The 22,371-nt window shown below is 38.5% G+C and overlaps 1 protein-coding gene across 1 annotated transcript in view; it reads left to right on the forward strand.

Annotated features, from left to right (window-relative positions):
• The window catches only part of LOC134546166 (arrestin homolog), a 522,610-nt gene that overhangs the window by 72,144 nt on the left and 428,095 nt on the right, over nt 1-22,371 (forward strand). The gene's annotated exons all lie outside the window — the stretch shown is intronic.

Below are 22,371 nucleotides of genomic sequence, written 5' to 3' on the forward strand. Positions count from 1 at the left end.
GAAATTAAAGTGAACGTTTCCATTATAGAATAAAATAAGCATTTTTTCCCAAAATAATTAATATATGCCTAGCTAATTTAACACTTTCGTATTATCGACTACAAAAATTGTCACATTTTGTAGCATTCTTTTAAATATTTCTCCTATGGGGTGCTTATGGATCCCTTATATAAAAATAAATTTCGTATACTAAAATTACTTTTATTTCCACAAAGTTTGTTAATTTATTAAATCTCTTAACACTTGTTAATCTGGCGGATATGAATTCTTTATTTTATTTTATATTGGCATGATTTTTTATGTTCTAGAGTTGTCTTCAAAATTGATGGCGAGGGATCTAAGGTGAAAAGGATCGAATCGTCGCCAGCTACTGTCAACAGTCGAGTGGCAACTCTTCTTCAATCCTTGAGACAATTCAAAGAAACTTGGAAAATTAAAAAATATATATATATATTACAGTTATGGTTGAAAGTGTTTGATATTTATTTGCTGGACTGTTTTGAGTTAAATATGTAAATCGTATATTATTCTTGCTACATCAAAATTGTACCGATATGAATACAGATATTAAAAATTTGTTGTAAAATACATATTCAATTACCAATTGAATAAATACTACTATGTTCAAATAAATTTTTATCTCAAAAATATTTAAGCAGTATTTTTCTATGATACACTCTCAATTATTCTTGCGTCAATTTTGACATTGATGCGGGAAATCAACTAAGACAACTTACTTACAAAAAAATTTAATACTAGTTCAAAGAATTTATTAGTGTTTCAGATGGATTTCTGAAATCTTTATAAATTAATGTGAAGCCTTATCAGAATATTAAATTTTCAGTAATCTGAGGTTAAGACCATGTTGCTTTAACTTTATAATCGTAAGGTTCTGCAACAAAAATCACCGTACTTGGTTAATGTAGACAACTTTAATTAAATGTGATTTGTAGACATTAAAAACACTAAAGTACATATTAATACACCAAAAAGTATTAATGCAGTTGTAATTTAGCTTGTAAATTACAACTAATAAAAGGCGTCTTTCATGTACTAAACAGTCGAATTTGCAGCGACAGCAAAAACGTTAAGTAATATAAAGTTACAAAAATAGTTATTATAAAACAAACATTCCTAATAGTTTGTACTAAACGTAATAGTTGTTATTTCACATAATTTATCATTTTGTTACCTAATGGAAAAATAAAATTTTTAAAAACAGATTGTTATTTTGTTAGCACTTCAGCATGTTTTGTTCTGACTGTAAAGTTGGTTCTTTCTACTTTGTCAGTTCAGTCTACAAGAAAAATTTTACACTTTAAATATGCTTTTGTAAGATAACATGGAACATTTGTTAAGCAGAAAGTTACTAGGCGAGTTAATGTAGCATTTGTTCCCTGTATTCAAAATTGTAACTTAGTTTTCACTAAGATAGTAAACATTATTTTTTCAAATATTTTGTGTAGTTTATATGAAGGGCATAAGAACTGTCAGCTAGAAAATTGAAGCATTATAATTTCTTTAAAGATATTGGCGCAGTTTATTATAAAAAAGCAGACATAAAAACCAATTCAAGGTATATTACTATCATGCAATTTCAGTACAGATTTCCTTTTTAACATCCTTAAAAACTCCAGAAATGTCAAACAGCTGTAGAATATGAATGTTTACAAAATAAAGTGATTTTTTTAGTAACATATCAAACAAGCAGATACAACATATATTGAAAAAATCTACAATTGTTGTGCATTATTTTGATAAGTATGAAAATGAGAATTGAGCAATTTTTAATAATAGTTATATCAGTGCAACTGTTCAATTGAGAGGTTTAAAAGTATTAAGTGTAAGGGTACTATCATTTTGGTGCGAGTTGTTATACAACAGAGTTGTAATAGGACAAAATTAATATAATCATACAATTTTAATATGAATTATTCCATATTAACGTTTTAGAAAATACACATTATTATTATTTGTACACCCGATCTATCTAAGTTAGGTTTTGCATGGATTACACATTAAAATTTAAGTAGTATACCTATAGGTGACATTGATATTGAAGGCGTTTAAGAACAGAATGTATAAATGTTAACTTAGACTATATTTCATATATAAAGGTAATTTTACACTGACGGTATCTGCGTAGTTTTGCACATGCCAAGAGGTAAACTCACTGGCAATCTTAGTGCAAATTTACAACGAATAGGTGTAAAATAAAAAAATTTACTAGTTAAATTACATAGTTTATTTCCCAGTGTTTAAATACATATATGCTGTGCTGAAATTTGGAACGGGAAGTTATTTACTGTAACTTTATCTGTGTTTTAATACATACTTGCCTTGTTAAAATATGAAACTAAAAGTTAAATTACACTGGCGACGTTGGTGTAAATCTACGCAATGTAAGTCAATAAAAACAAATGCTGGTAATTTAACACAGACCATGTTTGTGTGGTTTCACATTCCCGTCGTGTTAAAATAGAATATCAGTCATCAAAAATACCCTGACAAAGTTACTGTAAATTCTCACAAAGTACGTGTAGAATAACAAAACGTACTTGTTAATCTACTGTAACTTTATCTGTGTTTTAATACATACCTGCCTTGTTAAAATATGAAACTGAAAGTTAAATTACACTGGCGACGTTGGTGTAAATCTACGCCATATACATCAATAAAAACAAAGAACGCTGGTAATTTTACACAGACAATGTTTGTGTGGTTTTACATTCCCGTCGTGTTAAAATAGAGTATCAGTCATCAAAAATACCCTGACAAAGTTACTGTAAATTCTCACAAAGTACGTGCAAAATAACAAAACATACTTGTTAATCTACTGTAACTTTATCTGTGTTTTAATACATACTTGCCTTGTTAAAATATGAAACTGAAAGTTAAATTACACTGGCGACGTTGGTGTAAATCTACGCAATGTACATCAATAAAAACAAATAATGCTGGTAATTTAACACAGACCATGTTTGTGCAGTTTCACATTTCCGTCGTGTTAAAATACAATATCAGTCATCAAAAATACCCTGACAAAGTTACTGTAAATTCTCAAGACGTACGTGTAAAATAACAAAATGTAATTGTGATTTTATGCATGCGATGGCTGTGTAGTTTTACACTTTCTGTTTGCTAAATTACAAACCGAGAAGTAAAATCTCTCCAACTATGTTTGTGTGAATTTACACTAACTATGTGTGCAATGACAACATGTAGTAGTGTTTTTACAAAGTCTATGCCTGTGGATTTTTACACGACATATGTGTCAACATACACCAGCTATAATGTTAACTTACACTGACATTGTTTGTGTAAATGTAATATACGTGGTTGCATTTTTACGACGTATGTTTGTGTTATTTTACTCAACATGTGTCTGTGTAAAAATACACAAACTTGCGAGGAGATTCGTGCTGCCACCAACATTTGTGTAAATTTACACAAATTTTTTTTACAGTGTGATGAGCCAGTCAGCGCATGTTTGTTCTGCTTATATATTTCTCTTCACATAAAAAACAGTGTCATTGAGCCTAAGGTCCTGGGGCTTCCCTGTTGTGTCCGCCCCACGAGGTTAACCTAGCCGACTGAGGTGGACATGGCATAAATCACATATCATGATCACGAATGGAAGAATCTGTGACCACCATCGGGCAACCACTCAGTCCCAATGGAAAGAACCCACCACTCACCTACCATACTGTATGCAATGTAAGGGGGTGCCAGAAACCCCCTGCCGGACAGGTTAAACACGCTGGTCTGCCACATCCTGGCTGTGAACCAGTCACAGCTGTCGGATAAGACCATTCAAGCCTAAGTAGAAGCTTGCAGGTTGAAAGTACAGCCATTTCAACACTGTGTAGATGGAGTACTTCAGACTTAGGTCCCAGGGATCAAGTACGCCTGGCCCACGCATGTGTGTCAATGGTATAACAGCCCGAGATGCTCATATTTAATGACGACTACGACCTAGCCTGCTACCTGGGGGCCAAACAGATGCTGAACGAGCTTTACCATACATTCCACTGGCTTGGTGTTACCTGGTACATCAGAGACTACGTCCTGCAGTGCAAGCATTGTCAACAGAGAAAATCATGGTGGTCAGATAGTGTTGAGCTACAATTCTCCGATCGATCCCACGAACCATTCCACAAGGTAACCCTTGACATCACGGGGCCCTTCCCCGAACCTCGAAGAGAAGGAAGTTTCTGGTTATAATAACTGATATCTAAACATGGTGGGTAGAGGTGTTCCCGGTGACAAATGTCCATGCCAGGACGCTCGCACCACTGATGGACAGTGTGATTTTCCCCAATATAGGTTTCTCAGGGTGCTCTAGATGGACAACTGCAAAAACTTCGACAGTAAGCGATAAAGAGCCACTTGTCGCTGATGGGGCCTGGAAGACCACACCTTCCCCTTACCATCTCAAGCAAACTCTACAGAGCATAGGAACCAGGAGATAAAGGTCCAGCTCTGACTACGATTGGGAAAGGACCATTCGAAGTGGGATATAAACTTGCTTAAGCTTTTGTACTGCCTGAGGCAATGGACAAATGTGGTCACAGAGAAAACACTCGCCAAGCTACTGCTAGGGCATAATATAGCCCTTCCAGGGAAGAATGGAGTGGCAGTGGTAGTTACTGACACAATATTTGGAGAGGAGATCCAAATCGTCATCGAGGAGATGCAGAAACAGGCCGAGCAATGGTAGGCAAAATTCCTAGGCAACCATAGGCCACAAACCAGGCCGCCACCACTTGAATCTGGGCAGTTGGTCTATGTGCGACAGAACCACCTGTCAGCTAGTGCCTGCAGCATTTTTACAGGTCTTGCCACCAATTGGAAGATAGGACATTCATCTTATGTCGTGAGGCTACCCAACAGGCGACTGGCCAAGATACACTGACATGTCTTATGTCATGGGACAGAAGTCACTCCCCCGATCACTGAGGTCACGGCCAATCCAGCACCAGGGTGGGCAACACCAGAGCAGAACCCCTCGACCCCAAGCAGCACTGATGAGAGCCACGACCATTCGGAAACCGAATCCGGGCCCACCTTACCGGAACTGCACACAATTCAAGCTCACGACACACATCAACTACCCCAAACATATACAGTACACTTGGACACGGAACCAGTCATCCGGCAACTGGGTGACGAGGATGCCCGACCCCCTGGCATTGCGTTGGCTTCTGAACATCAGTTTGACAGATTCCACCTTTAATGTAATGGTCGAGGTGCCGAAGGAACGGCGTGTCGGATCGGGCGACTGAGGGTCAGTAACGTACAACAGCCCTGGAATCAGTCGAGGATTATTAGCGAGAGCGTCCAATATAAATCCCCATTGATGAACCTACTGAGTGAGAGCCGACTGAGTCATTACCAAACAACAAAGATGGGCCAGTAAGAGTAAGGGGATAAACCTGCATAGGCCGGACATGCAAGAACCCAAACCACCTGCAGTACTATGATTGGCACACTTCCCACTCTTGGGGAATGAACCCGGGCCCAGGTCAGTGATGTAATGTAATACAGTTGCTTCTCCTCTTAGCCCGTCACAATGACACACACATCAATACCTCATTCGTGCCCCCGACACTCACAAAAGGGCAAAGGAAATTTCAGAATACCGATTCAATTCGTGGGACATCAGACATCCATGGGCATACCGGCCACATGTAGGGGAGAGGGCATTTGATGCTGACCCCCGGTTCTTCTTTTGGTCATGCAGACCATTCTGCCTTGTCGATGCCACAACGAGGCATGTGTAACAGGTGTAGGGGCATGCACCGCTCCGAACACTTGCCAAAGGAGAACAGTGCCGTGTAGCAAATATGAATGCCCAGGGACCGTACTAGCTATCGCACACGGAATACTTACAACCAGAAAAATTTTCTGGAGTTACAATTTTACATGTTTGTAGTTACAGGAAACATTTAAAAGCAGGCAACACACCACCCCTCTTTGTAAGTTATTTGCAAATTAATGAGTAGGGTTGTGTGTTTATACAAATGTGACCAAGACCAGCCGCCGACTAATGTGTGTCTCCCGCCCAAGCCGCCCCAGGTGGGGGTATCTCTCTGCCAGGGGAAGGCAGTCCCCGCTAACCTCTCCTCTTGTAATAACACATCTCGTGACCACAGCGATCAAGCTTTTCTGCAGCTAACATTCAGTAGCAGCAAAAGTGTGTTCCTCAGCTAATAGCCCTGTGGCTTCACCCACTCGGCTTATTTCATATATAGTATGTGTAACAGTACATCTCATTAATGATCTGTGAAATAATGCTGGGACAAGAGTTTATCCTCGGCCTTTTTGTAGTGATTTGGCCACTTAGGTGGTGTGCTAGGATAATTTGTGTGCTCCCTAATAAGCCTGTGGTCATTTAAAGCAAACTGGCTCTTTACTGTATTAAGATGATTGAATGCAGGCTTCTCTGTTCCATGCATTATGTACATCACTGCACTCATGCATTCGTAGGATTGATGCTCTATTTGCTTCCGCACCAATGGTGTGCTACCAGTATAGCATACATATTTACCCATTGTACTCACATTGAACTCTGAGTGCATAGTCATGCATCACGTGTGACTCAGTGATCAGGTAACTGATCAGTTGTGTTTCACGTCAGAAGACCCTGAAATGGATTATGGGCCGGGTTGCCTTCCGCAGATCATGCAATGGTTTAAGGACCGCATTTTCTTTTGCTCGCCATTAAGAGACTTGCAACAGTAGGTCCATATACTTCACACAGAGGGACAGGTCATGGACAAGTGTCGTTACAGTAAAGGGCATGCAAAAATAAACCTTCTGTACCAGTGTTTCGTTTGTGATTACATGGTGTTTGCAGCATTTTGGGGGCTGTAACACCCTGTGGTTATTCTGTGACATCACGCCCAAAATTCCCAGAGTCTCATTGCTCTGTGAGTTGTTGCACAGGCACACTATTCGCCAACTTGTACCTAGTATTTTCACCCTTATCGCCAAGTGCAGGAAGGTGAAAATCACGAAAATTCAAGCTTCTATTGCGGTCACAGTACGTACTGTTGGATGATAGAACACTGTCATTTATGGTTTCATTTGCTACTGATTTCTTTGTAGCTGAAGACACTGAACACTTTAAAATCTCCTGTATTTCTGTCGGTGAAGATGTACACAATCCATTGGGATCTCAGGAGTTGTCAGCATCGTTACTATCAGGATATTTTGTCATCGGGATTTGTATTTCCATCTATGTTGCTGCAGTCAGGGTCCTCGATGTTTATGAAGGAGTTGACATTGTTATTGTTTGTAGTTTTTAGATCAGACTGGGCTGAAGGTCCAACTATTTCTGATGGCACAGGTGTCATCGAGTTTATCATTAAAAATGATAAAGATGCCATAGTTATTGTTCACTACAGCTTTGAAGTCCGAGTATGGATAAACACTGTTTACCCAACAGAAGAGTCGGTCCTCTCTATGCCAAATACAAAGAAGCACTGAGAGTCACAGTCAAAAGCTAGTTATATATTTATATGCAACATAAATTAGACACTGTGGAGATGACAAAATTTCAGTTTCTACCTTCACAGTATTTCAAATGGACTGCTAAATAGTCACGATGTCCATATAAAACTTCACAATTTCTGCATACTGCCGAACTTAAAGAATTGTTTGATTGGCAGTCCAGTCTTCATGACATCTAGCACTCTGTGCTAGCATAAATGTATTGCCACAGTGGCACAGCTGGAAACAGGTTCTGCTTGTCGTTACCTGTCCCAGTACAGATTTGATGGTTAAAATGTTTATTACATTTGATGCACTGAAACAGTGTTCATTGCAGTACATTACTTTAACATCCACTTCTTTTTTCTGCCCGCATTTGAAGGTTGCACTGGCGCGATGACAGTTCATCATTCGTTTAAGTCTCCAAGGTTGCTGGCAAAACTTCAACCGATTACCAGCACCTGCTGATTTCTTCTCTGCAGCCGGTATCTCACTTGATATCGCGATCTCGTCAGGATCGGCATTGCAGCCATCGAAGTCTGCGCTGATGATTGTAGACCATCCATCAAGGTCGCCATTGGACAACGAACTAAATATCGAGAAACTTACTAAAGAGAGCCGATTGCAAGAGGTGGACTGAGTTCCCTTTCGGCTAAAATGCACTTATACACCCACAGTTGCTGGTATACTATGTAAATAAAATCAATAACATTTTGTTTCAAATTTTTTTATTATATATTCGCAGGTACCTAAAAACTCTAAAAATAAAAACCAAAAAAGTTAAACTTTCTTAAATTTGTTTTAAAAAAAACAATAACATATTAGGTTAAGAAATTAAGCATTTCAATAAGCCAACTCTTTAACTATGCACAGAGTACTTCTTAAACTATAGGTACTGCCACAGCGATTACAGTTCCAACTAGTTCGCTAGTCTTAGACTCGGGGACACAGGTATCAGACTGGCGACGACTGCTTCGGTGAGACATGAAAGACGAAGTCTGAGACCATGGCTGCGACTTGTATTATACTCGGTGCTTGTTGGGACAGGATCACTGACTGACGCATCTCAACAGGTTGCAACATATCCAAGTTTGGTGTTGCACAAGCGGACAAAGCGACTACTTCTTCAATTCTGACTGGAAGGATAGTATGCTGTCTCTTGTGATATATGGCACAGTTTCCAGGTTCACAGCAATCTAGCAGCTATTGAGTCGGTTCGAAGGACACAGGAAAGTGCGAAAACCATCAGTGCTGAGCGCCTCCATCACATGTTTCCGTATATGTGCGCAGATATCTGGCATCCCAGTAGCTGTACTCGACACAAATAAAGATAGGTCTTATGCTCACGTACACGTTGACAAGATTGAAAGAAAACATATTATTGCAGGTAGAACACATTTTATTTAAGCAGGCAGACAAGTCTACTCACATAGCAGGTGCGATTTCCACTTTAGCTGCGAGTTTGTACAGCACATACTCGTTCAAACGTGTCATGTTGCTGGTTGCCATATATTGCACTAATCTCTTGCGAAAGGATGGGCAGTCATAGTTGGTATTCAAGTCGGCGATTTCGGTGGCTTCACCGCACTTATTGCTCAGACATTTGTTCTGCTCAGGTTCTGTGACATAAATGATGCACCCGGATTATAGAGTAGCAAATTAAATTGCTGGTCCGAAATTTTACCTTTGTTCCAATCCAGACCATGGTAGTATTTGCATAGCCATTCAATTTAGTGTTTACGTTTTCGTCCATATGTTTCCAGGGATATGGAGGCCGGAAGGTGCGGTTTAATTTCCTGCCATCATCATACATTACAATAACCTCCTCGAGGACAAATCATTTTTTTCTCTGAAAACCTCGCAGGTTGCAGTACATCTTGATGCTAGCAATGCTTGCCTGTAACTAAATCTCGCAAACACACTGGTATTTATGAGAGAATTTTCACAAGCCTCTTTTAGCAGTTGTACGATGAAAGGCGATCGTGAAGTAACAGACAAAATGCATAAGTGTTTGGTGGAATATTTCCACTCGTTGATATCTCAAACCTACAGTTGATGATGTTTGAATTTATTCGATTGTCCTGTTTGGAAACGACTTACACCATTAATGGAGCCTTGTTCTTGAAAGTGTCGGGACTCAGTATCGGTGACTGTCCGCAGCATTAGTATCATTTTTGAAACTTGGCATACATTTAATATGGGAGAATAAATTTTCCATTTCAAAGTAATTTTACATTTTGACTTACAGGTAGCTTTCACTGTTTAAAATATTTATACTTTATATATTTGACAATTATCGAACACGGACTGGTTCTTTTCTGCGTTTAGCTGTCTTCCAGTCTGAAACCCGATGATAATATACTGTCTTTGTGGCAAGCCAGGATAATTTTAGGCTCCATAATAGGAATAGTACATCAATTTTATTGCAATTTTTATGTTCTTTGGCATCTTAATACCTTCGATCGTGCTGACTTGGACGTGAAGCCGAATTCACTCGATATAATGTAGTGTTAGCTGGACATAATGGGGATTTTCTGCATTAGCAGAATTTGCATTAATGTGCGTGGTGGCTAGAATCAGTAAGAGCTCTTAATAACTATAAGCTTGTAGTCTTCAGCGAATCTAAGAAGCGTGGCCAGCGAAACACAAAATTTGAATTTTTCTCTGTTACAAATAGGTAGCTTGTATTCATCCACGATGCCCCATCCAGCCACAATTGCAGCTGTCTGTTCGGCGTGAGTGAAGGGTAAATTTTAATTGCAGATGTTATGCTTACATCTATAGTATTGTTTACCGACGCCATTTAGTACATTTGTAATGTGCTCGATTATGTGAAGAATACCATTGCAGGATATTTTTGTCATTGTCTCGTTTTCGAATGCATGTAATCTGCTTTCGTCAGCGTACCTATTATATATAGAAATGACTGCGAAGGTAAAGTACAAATATTTTGCTGCTGGACAGCGATGCGCACGGCCCGAGTAGAATAGACTGGTATTCGTGCATTTAAATTTTCGTAAAGCCTTTATCAACAATTACCGGGTCTTCTATATATAGAAATTTGTATTCTATATCTATTCGACACTTTTCCGATACTTAGAAGAAACTTACGCCATCAGATTTTAATGCATCGACGTCTGGTAAAGAACTAGTCATTTGCATGCCAATGCGATCACATTTATAACTGTTCGGTCTTACAAACCATTTGCCCATAGCTTCTAGTGTAGACATTATTTTATTTCTTCGTCCAGATAATTTAACAATGTCCTTGCTGGTCAATATATATTATCAAAATATAATTTTTTTTTTTTAATTTTTTAATTTTTCCAGATTTTCTACGTTAAAAATTAGAGATCTTCAAAATGGTGGCCGTAATGAAAATTGCAATGGTGACATCATACACATCCAAATGGTGGCCGTAATGATAAATGCAAAGATGATGTCATTCAAAATGGAGGATTCAAAGATAGAGGAAATTTCTATAATTTAAAATGACTTCCAGGGCCAAGGTCAGAGACCAAGGTCACGGTCATCCAAAATGGTCACAGTGACGTCATATTCCAAGATGGTGTTTGGCACCACAGCCTATACCTGGCACCGGAACGTATTATTATATACTAATCTGAGTATTTTTTGAACTAAACATGTTTCCACCAAAAACCTTTCTTTCAAAAACGATGATACTGAAGGAGGAGGGACGTTACATAATTCGCCTCTTTTTCAGAAAACCTGCCTCCGTTTTAGGTGGTAAAGATTCTTTGCCTCAGGCCATTAATCATTTGGCAAGCTGAAGAATCAAGAATGCTTTCACGTCACGAAAGCGTGAAATAAAAATAAATACAGTTAAACTTGGTTATCTCCGTGGACGAAGAGACAGCTCGGTGAATCTCCTGGTGGAGAAGACGTGTCGGTTGGGCGCGAGACACGCCGTGATACTTCGCGCTAATGTGCCTCTCGTGAATAATGGCTGCCCGACGGGGTTTCTAGAAATACGCCTCCCCAATTCATCCATCCGGCACGGCCGTCTGTCACATCTCGTGCACAATGACCCTCTATCTAGCGACAAGAGCAGAGAGCGGGAATATAAGGAGAAAGAAGTGCTAATGCGCTCGACTGTTTTCGTAGCATCACCCCCTGCGCTCTACATTACTGGAGTCTCATGACAGAGCAGCAGACGCGACGCGAAGCACAGGATTCCACAGCGAATATTCTTATCATCGTTAACTTGTGTTTTTTTTTTTTAACGCGTCACAAAATGAAACAAAACTACTAGATATAGAAAATGTTTCCTCTTGAAATTACAGTCTCGCTACATACACGAAAGCAATTCATGTTTAAAGGTTAATTTGAATTCTCATGTTTAGAAAATAACTATCATGATCAAAATTGAATATCTATACGGAAAAAAAAATTTTTTACCGGTTCAAATTAAAAAAATTCCAAGAACTAATTTACTAAAAATAGTTTAAAAAAGCACAAAATACATTTGTTTTTTCAACGCACCAGTTTACCCATCATTCAGAAATAAAACTCTTATTCGTGTTACAATATAATCGCGCCAGCGATGAGATGAAAATAGAACAACTTTCTAATAAGGAGAGTAGTAGATAAGTGTAGGTCCTGTGAATGGGGTTGATGGGTGAGATGCACAAGAAGCCGACCAACATCTTGAATTCTGACATCAAGGTGGCATTTTGTATGACCTTGACCATGGCCTTTGACCTTGATTTCCCAAATTGGCCAAAAATTGTGAAAATGTTACTCAAAATTTGAAAAACTTGCCGAGTATTCGCTCAAATTTTGCCAAATTTCCCATTTTTAAGAAAATTTTGTGGAAAAAAAATAAGAAATAAGAAATAAAAATACATTTTCGAGGGAAAGGAGAAAAAAATCATTAATTTTAAATTCTAAATATCTTATAATTGTTGGCCTTAAGACAAGAAAATTTTACATTGAAGCTTAAATTCTTATGCATCAAGCCCTCAGAAAGCCTCTGAAGGGGAGCTTTGAGCTCGACATGGGCCTCGGCAGCCATATTGAAAGTCGTTACTTTCACAATCTTTGATTATGATGAGACGAGCAACATCTTGAAAATCTGTTATTTTCAACAGAAAAAATTCGTAAAAATTCTCAAATTAAAAAAAAAAGTTCAGTTTGAATTTAATAACACAATAATAACACACATCACGGAGTCCTCGGTTACAACCTTGCAAGGGCTTCCTCTACGGAAGCAATCGGAAAACTACCACTAATACCAAGAAGGAAATTGCATCAGTTAGTATGATGTTGTATAAGCCATCTTGTGTTCGTCTTTTAGAGGCTACCATAATGTATTCGTCTGCTAGAGTGCGCTGCCACAATATTATTTTATTTTTACCTGCTAGAGTGCAGTAAATATTTATCACCATGACATCCGCCATCTTGTCGGCCACCATGTCCACCATCCTAAAATTATGTATTTATTCTCTTGCATAGGAAATAACTTCCAATACAAGAAAAATTAAAAGATTAGATGTACGACTAGTAATTATTCCTAAATTCAAGCATGTTAACTAAATATATTGTTACGAACGCGAGATACAAGACCGCGATGCCAGGTTCAGAGCTGTCTGGCGGCCTCGCATCGTCACTGACATCATGCACCATCCATTGACGTAAGACACGCCCAGCGTGCCTGGCTGCATTACAAGGATCGTCGCTACCACCCCCCCCCCCCCCCGCCTCACCCATCTACCGCTCCCCGCGCGGCTTTATGCCTCGCGCTAGCTGTCGATGCCCTTCTCGGTGCTACGGGCGTCAGGTTGGCACAGGGTGACGCGACTGGCCCCAGCTGCGCTCGTCACTTCTAGAAGGGCGCCAGGGTCTATATAATCCTGGACGCCGGTCTCCGCGACAGTGGCTCGGTGAAGGGAGTGCGACGGCGGTGACGGAGGTCCACGAGGGGTGCTGCGGTGAGAGTTGCGCGAGGGGTGCGGTGTGTAAGGACTTGAGATACTGAGTGCGAGTAATTGATTAGTAGGCATTTTAAGTAAGATTATGTATCAGTGTTGTTAATATTAGCATTTAATAAAACTGTGCAAAAAATAATAATTTGGTTAATCGTATACGAACCCAGTTCTTCCCACTCAACGATTATTAAAATCGTAACTTTTTGGTGTCAGAAGTGGGATAGAAATAATTAAATAATTTACAAACAATTATTAGTAATTAAAAAAATTAAATTAGTATTTCTATATTCCGTATTAAAATTAGTGTTGGGAACTGTAGTTAGTTTTAAGTGTAGTAGTTTTAAAATTAGTGTTAGTCTTTAGTAATAGGTTAAGTTAGCCCATAAGAGAAATTACAGTTTAGTTATAAGACAGTAGTGCAAGTCTTGTAGTGTATGTTGACAAGAAAAATGGCAGCGGCCGAACTTAAAAACTAAATGGCTTTCTTGGCCGAAATGAATAATAAAATAGAGAAAGGCCAAGAAGTGATAAAGAGCCAAATGAAGAACTGCCAAGAAGAGATGAAAAATATAATTGACAATAAATAGCCAAGAAGAAATGAATAGCCAAATGAAGAACTGCCAAGAAGAAATGAAGAATGAAATGAAGAGTAAAATGAAGAACTGCCAAGAAGGGATGAAGAATGACATGAAGACCGAGATCGAAGACATGAAGAAGAACCAATTGCTGATGAAGAGGGGTTAAGAAGATATGCATAATGAACTCTTGGCTGCTCAAGAATAATTAAAGAAGGAGATGGATGAAACCATTAATCAGTTGGAAGGGAAAGTGAAGTGTTTGGATAGCATCTTGCAGAATAACAGCAACAGCTAGCCGAACATGAAGAAATGGTGGCACAACAGCTAGCTCAGCTCAAGCAGACCACCGAACAGCGTATAGCAGCTGTAACTGAAGAGTGCTATCGGATGATCAATGAAGCTACATCGGTTACAAAAAGGAGCAGTTATTCTGGAGTCGTGAAGGTGGAAGGCGCAACTGGCCACTCAAATTTCAAGCCGACCCACCTTTAATGGCCAATCGCCATGGGCTGTCTACAGGTGACAGAGGCAGCTGCTGAAGTAAGTAACTGAGACGAGGAAGAAAAGGCTACAGCACTCGCATTGGCCCTGCGAGGATCTCCACTAGAGCTGCTGCAGACCATACCAGTTACATAGAAGAAAGACTATGGAGTATTGGTAGAGGCCCTTGAGCTGAGGTATGGCGACCGACACATAAGCGAGGTGTATAGAACAACCCTGAAGACACGTCAAAAGCGATCTTCAGAAACCCTCCAAGAATTCGAAGTCGACATCGAGCGGCTTGTGCAACTCGCCTACCCAGAAGCACCAACAGAGTTCCGCCAGCAGCTAGCCACTAGTGGTTTTATAGACGGACTCAGAGATTCGGAGGTTCATCAAACTCTTTGTTTGGCCCGACACAAGAAGAGCTGCGAGGCCTTGGTCCATGCCCAGGAAATTGAGGCTGCATGCAGTGCCTCAAACACAAGCATCAGGACAAGGAGAGTTGGACTGGATCCCTACAATGCAGCACATGCTAGAAACACAACTGATGAAGTAGATATTCTCAGGGCATTGAAGAAGCTGCTGAATGACACTCTAGGTAACCAGATCAGGAGAGCAGGAGAACGCCCGCGGTGCTTGGTCTGCAAGGAACTAGGACACATCCGGCGCGGGTGTCCGAATCGTGGTAGGAAATCCCAGAGAGAAGGAAAATGCTATGAGGCAGCGATCGAACCAGAGAAGAATCTACTGGTCCAACGTAGAAGAATCCGCCCACTGTGTTTCGCGTGTCGAGAAAGAGGGGATGTCCAGCATGAATGCCCGAATCGTGTGAGGAAACCTAAAGGGGAAGGACATCGATGCGACGATGGGATGAAGGAGGGTGACAACTCGAAGGTAAGGAGCAGAAGGTCGCCTACAGTGTTCTGCATGCCGACAACGGCATGTTAAAAGGAGACGCCCGGAAAGGGAACGTGTTCTGCAGGGTTGCCTGATGGAAAGGGAAGCGCCACCGCAGCAAGTGCAGAAGAGCGAGACCCATAGTAATTGCAAAGCTGACCTATGGCCCCGAAGAGTCGGAGGAAGGCCGCGTTGTTACATATGCCAAGAATTGAGCCATATCAAGTACACCTGCCCGATGCGTAGGATTGCTTCGCAGCATGATCTACAACAGCTCAGTGTTACCTGTTTGGGATGAACAGATTTAAGAAAGGGGCAATGTTACCAACGCGAGAGACAAGACCGCGATGCCAAGTTTAGAGCTAGCTTGCGGCCCCGCACGGTCACTGACGTCATGCGCCATCCATTGACGTAAGACATGCCACATGTGCCTGGCTGAATTACAAGGGTCGTCGCTTCCCCCCTCCTCCTCTCCGCTCCCCATGCGGCGCCATGCCTCGCAAGAGCTGCCGAAGCCCTTCTCGACGCTTCGAGCATCGGGTTGGCGCGGGATGACGTAACTCGTCATCCCGTGCCATCGCGTGATCTAACAATGCTCTTCTCGACCCTTAGGGTGTCGGGTCGGCACAGGGTGACGCGACTGGCCCCAGCCGCGCTCGTCACATCTAAAAGGGCGCCAGGGTCTATATAAGCCTGGACGCCGGCCTCCGCGACAGCTGCTCGGCGAAGGGAATTGAGATGGCGGCGACGGAGGTCCACAAGTAGTTTTTTATAAAAATTTTATAAAATTTTAATTTTAAACACTTTTTATAAATTAAAATATTTTCCAATTGTTTGTGATGAAAATATCGGATTTTTAAGAAGGCGACCGTGATGTCATAATCTAAGCCTTCGGACATAACATCATCCAATATGGTGGTCGTAGCCATGGTCGATATCAAAACTCCCCGTCAGAGGTTTTTTTGGATGGGGACTTTTCTTTTTTTAAGTCAAAAATATTTTGAGATATTTATAATTTAAAATTTAGGCCTATTATTTATTATTTGTTCACCTTGAAAATGGACTATTGTAATTTTTAATTTTTGGCATACATTTTTCCTAAAAACTATAAATTTTGTCTAATTTTGGTGAATATTTGCCAAACTTTATATCATTTTTGTCTAATATTGAAGGTTAAGGTTAAAGTTCAAGGTCAAGGTCATACAAGCTAGCTGCCATGACGTCAGAATTCAAGATGACGGTCGGCTCCTCGCGCACCTCACCCATGAACCTAGGCGCAGGAGCTACATTTATTTACTACTAAGGTGGTCTGCTTCGTCCGCAAATTTTGCTGCGATGACGACACGGATTGGTTACAAAAAATATATAATTGCATCAATGCCATCGCGTCGTACCCATCTCGTTGGATTGTTGAATTTTTAGTGTTTCACCACTTGTAGAACTTTGTTTAAAATTGTTTAGATAATTGTATTATAGAAACAGTTTGTAATTTTTTATCCATATTTGTGGAAACTCAGAAAAAATAATTTCTAGTTTGCGACCTCAATGTAATAAGTCAAACAACAAATTACAATAGTAAAAATTTGCAAGACATATTTTACAACCCAAAATTAATAAGTTATATATGACAGGAGAGGAGATTAATTTCTGCAGAATACAAAATTAAATGCTTGTATATCAAGAAATTTCTTAAATAAAAAGTATAAATGTGAAAATGCAATAATTGAAACGGCGTGACGGGTGAAGTGCCTTAAATCACTTCAGCAAAACTTTGCGAGCAACGACCATGTGGACGGGTGCCCTCCATCTTTAATATTTTTACCATTCTTCAAAATTTAATTTAACAGGTTTGGGTATAAAAACTGGCTACAATAGGTTACAAATACATAAATATATTGCACAGGTTCATTTTGAAATAATCAAATTTTGCTGCAAGTTTTATCTCACTTTAACCTAAATCAAAAGTTACTATTTAACATTTTTATTTAACATTGTAAATAAACGGTTGCCAAACCATTTGTAAGTATCGTAAAAACTTGCAAGGTGATATTATATCCATTGAAAGCTTTACTTTTCAAATATTATATTTTTTACGTGAAAAATACGGAATACGAAAACCATCCTAAGAAAACCTATTTTTTTTACAATAGGTATGCAAACTTTGAGATAGACACTGTTCTGCAACAGTATGAAATAAATATCTATAATTAGAAAAAAATTATATTATAATACACAAATCACTTTACATAAGTCATCATAGACAATAGGTTGTCCAATTTTTTAAATAGCTTGCATAAAAAAGGCGATGTTTTTAAAATCCTACTTAAATGGTCCTTTTTTAAGCATAAACACACACATTACAAAATAAATGCGCATTAAAAGTTTTGTGGCTTTAACTTAAAACATAGATTTAATATGAAGTTAATAATCAATGTCGTAATCGTAAGACGCTAAGCGGTTGTACATTTTTGTTGTAAGATTTTCTTCGAAAAATAAAATCGCAGAAATCGCAGTAAGGAACCTTAGACTTGGCACGACTTTGTCTAGATTTAATTACTTTTTAGAGATAAACAAGCAGCTCCATCGAGACTTGGCTAATTTTTTTACAGAATGTTTTTGGTGGGATTCCTGTTACGGAATATTTTGTGGTGTTTATTTCCTGTTGACAACAGCAATTTTTTGCTTAAGGCGATTGGTGCACGGTAAAAAATGGTCACAGGCCCGAAAACAATGAATTTTGTATCATATGACCACTAAAGAGTCTAGATGCCTATGTGGGTGACCGTTACTATGTAGGGAGGTCAGGAGCTTAGTTCCAGCTCGTCAGTGGCGAGATGGCCTTCAGACGGGAAGGGTGTTGCTGGTGGTCGCTCTGCGGCCTGCTATCTAGGAGGAATTAACAGAACCTCGAAGGTTTTATCTCCCTCTCCCTCTAACACACAGCCGATACGGTTCTATCGTGCCCGGAGGAGGGGAAGGTTTAGCAGGTTTCTCTTTCACTCATCCTTCGCCATAGGGAGGCGGAATGGATTACTTTTTGTCCGAAACTGCGCACATGTGGCTGAGAGCTAACCTCTGCCACTCCCGCACATCTTCTCACTCAACTCGCTCGTTATCTCACACTATTTCAATAAATCTTTTCAAATCATCAACATCAATACTTTAAACCATTGCGCTTCCTATGGATTAATTATATTTCATGCACGTGCCCGAATACAGCTGCAAAAAAATAAAATGGGTAGTTCATTTTTTTCTTCAAAAACCTTCCGAAACACTGTGTGTTAAAAAAACATTCTGAAAGCCCATTTTTCTATATAAATGGAAATTCTAAATATCCTACGCCACTAGGAAACATTGTGCTTTAATATTATGTAAAGAAAAAAACTCTTAGTTTAATAGTTATGTAAAGGTGGTGTGATATGTTTTAGATGTCGCACCATCTTATCATCCATGTAGAAGAGTTACCCGAAAAGCTAACAAAACTATTGTCATGGAAATGGAAATATGGTTAAGGAAATATTTTTCAAATGTTTGTAAACAGTAACTAACTTATAAAAAATCGTATAACTGTAAAATTAAAATACAAACAACCCTATAGAAAATTTAATTTCAATATGACAAAGTCTAAAATAATGTTTACAAGAAAGGAAATTGCAATAGCAATACAAAAATATCGCAATTTTGTTACATTGTTAACGTATATATTATTTTTAATAAAGGCAATAAAAATGACATACTCAATATTTGGAATACAATAAATACCTTAAGCCCTACATAATTGCTGCGATATTCACAAATAATGCTTTTCTTAAATATAGTAGTTAAAAAACATCGTAAATAAATTATGAGCATACATATTATGGTGAAGGAAAGTGAACACTATCACACTGAAAAATCTTAGAGGGTAGTTTTCCTCATCTTATTTCTTTCTTTGCGTTTTTGGTCTTGTTCGTTAAAATATTTCATGTTCAAATACTTGATACGCATATACGTTCTTGTCCTGACAAAACAGTATATAACTTCTTCTGGATATTTATTTTCAGTAGTTTCGCAAATAATTTTAGTCAGTGATTCAAAAATCCGCTCTTTTTTGCACAAATTGTTGCCATGAACATTATCAAAACACATTTCAGCGATCTTTATTAATTCCAAAAATTCATTAGTGGGACATTTTAAGTTACCCTTTGATTGTACATGTATCCAGCTATCGTCCTCCGAATTGAAATCCGTAGTGCCAAGGTCAGGATATTTATTTATGAAACGGTGAGCTATATAGCCAGAAACATATTTCAGCCCTTCAAGAGAAATTTCGTCACTTGAAAGGGGCCTGGCCTCTAAATATAAGTCTATTTCTTCCATGTCAGCAAGATCTATTTCATTTAAAGGTGATTTCTCTTGAAATGTCTTTGTAAAATACATTTCCTTGCACAAAAGTAGTTCTGTACTTTCATTCTGATAAGCACTGCCCTGTTTCATTTCATTTGACGAAAAATCACTTACCAAACACATTTCGTCTGTCTTCTCATCCGTGTTTTTCCGTTCAGCAAAAACTGATGCAGGATGTTTTCACAATATGTAGTTTATAATTCTGTATTTAAAGTCAATGGGCGACAGATGCGTATTTTGATGTCCCATTCCTCTAATATACGAAGAGAAAAAAACACTAACACATCTTAGTTCAGTTTAACTGTTAACAAATATTTAGGTTAACAGTTCCTATACATATTTCCGAGTGTTTTTCTGAATGAGTTATACTGGACATTAATTAAATTGATCGCTGATATTTATACTTTTAAACGAAATTTTGGATTTATCATTTTATGTGAACTCTAATGCGTTAAAAAGTGTAACGAAGCACTACACAAAGGTAGTGATGTCTAGTGCACTGCCCTATGCACATTAGTTAACAAAAAAATAAAATAAAATATTCATTACTGATAAATAATACCTTGATGTCGTGATACAAGTAACACATACTTATCTGATATTTATCTCAATTAGAATACGAAATAGGAAGATAAAATAATTAACTGATTTTAAGACTGATTTATTACTTACACACGAATAAACAAATACCACGTATCCCTCAATACAGTAATTCCATTTAACCAAAATATCACTCCGATTTTTTTTAACTTTCGTTGCCAGGTACATGGGCACGACTTCGCAAACGTTAATGTTTCACGTAGAGTTTAAAAATGGATTTACGGTTCGAAAAATTCACTAACTCATTAATTAAATAAATTTTCCGATAAAACATAAGACCTATAGACTCAAGGCCACTAAGATAGTTGTGCATTGTATGTTCAAATGATCGTGCCATTAATAATACTGAGATGCAAATTAATTTAGTTAATATAATATTTAATAGCGCCTGGTTTTAGTTTATCCCAGCAACATCAACAAAGTCATAATATCAATCGGCAATGTTAAAAAGTTGTAGGGCGTCAGTACAGCGTTAGTGATAGAGTAATAACAAAATGGCCAATGATATCTTCTGACGTTAATAACTTTAAAATCGCGTATTCCCGTTCGCAACTTAACATACAATCAGCAGTCTGATGATAAACGTTTTATACATACTATGATTACCGAACATGTAACATAACTTATGGTAGGCCCGCGTCAGAAACGTCCTGACGCGGAGCTGCACGCACCAAAACGGCCAAAACCATGCTTCTTTTTAGTAGCGTAACTTTTACAACAATAGGCTCCAGACACTTTTTGAAAGTTCCGCCGAAACCTCGGGCAATTTCTGGCCGTGAAAAACGTAATTCCAAAAGCCGCAATTACTTAATAATTACATAGAGAAAAGCCCAAACGTCTGTAACAATGTCAGAAATATAGTTCAAAACACAAAATAAATTAAACATATAAATTTAAATAACGTAGCACAGAATAATAAAACTGTAAACAAACACTTGAAGTATTAGGGTTTCAGTGTTCTGTGCAATGTAATATTACAATAGGACATTTGTAATTAGTGTGCCCGACATTCTGGCATCGCTAGCTAACATTTCCAATTTTTTTTAATTTCATATAACTGGAATAGCCTAGTGTTGATTTGGTGTTCTAAATAAATTTTAATAAAAATAAAATATATTTTTTGGTTAAATTTAGATCTGTCATTCTAGTGTGCATATAGCATACCCTAACTAACCGGAATACACAACTGATGTTCTATGCTGTCAAAACATATTAATCTGTATGTTAAAAATTTATTCATATGTGTAAACAACCACCACAAAGAATAATCACAGTGTCAATATTCAACTTCATGTCAAAACATAACCGCTAAAAAGAATTTCGCTGTACGAATTTTTCTGTACAGAGACAATTTCCTTGCTTGAGCGAAGATAGACTCCACTATGAAGCGCGACCTTGACAGACCCTTCGTTTCTTCGGCCTCCTCTCTCGTCCTCCCACTACTTCCCATTATTCCCCCTTCCCTCCAGTAGGCTGCGGCCAGCCGGCCGGAGCTCCGCCGGACTACCTGGTTCCGACAAGCGCCGCCCCTCAGCGCCACGTCGCGGGGACATTCTTCCCGGCGGCGAGAGTTTTACACGCAGCACTAGAACTGTCACTCCAGAGGGCGTGTTTTGAGTCGGATCGTATCAAAAACAAAAGTATATGAAAATATATACATAACTCAATAGTGTTCTGCCAATTATGTTTTCATTTTCATTTAAATTTTTTCTTTAAATCGCTCTTGAAGTAGTCCAGCAGTGATCAGTGGAAATTGTCAATATTAAACTGTAATTTTGACGGTGAAAATTTTTTCTTACTTTTATAGGTGCAGAAACCTATTCGTACACTCGTTTCTTGAACTATATTTAAGTTTAACATAATTATGTGTTTTCTAAATAATTCTGGCTTGGACTAAAAATAAATGCATTTAAAATGACATAACTCAGTAAATAAAGGTTATTAAAAATATCCTAGGTATATTATGTCTTTAAAAGAAGCATCAA

This window comes from Bacillus rossius, chromosome 1, assembly GCF_032445375.1.
Source record: "Bacillus rossius redtenbacheri isolate Brsri chromosome 1, Brsri_v3, whole genome shotgun sequence".
Classification (NCBI taxonomy): Eukaryota; Metazoa; Arthropoda; class Insecta; order Phasmatodea; family Bacillidae; genus Bacillus; species Bacillus rossius.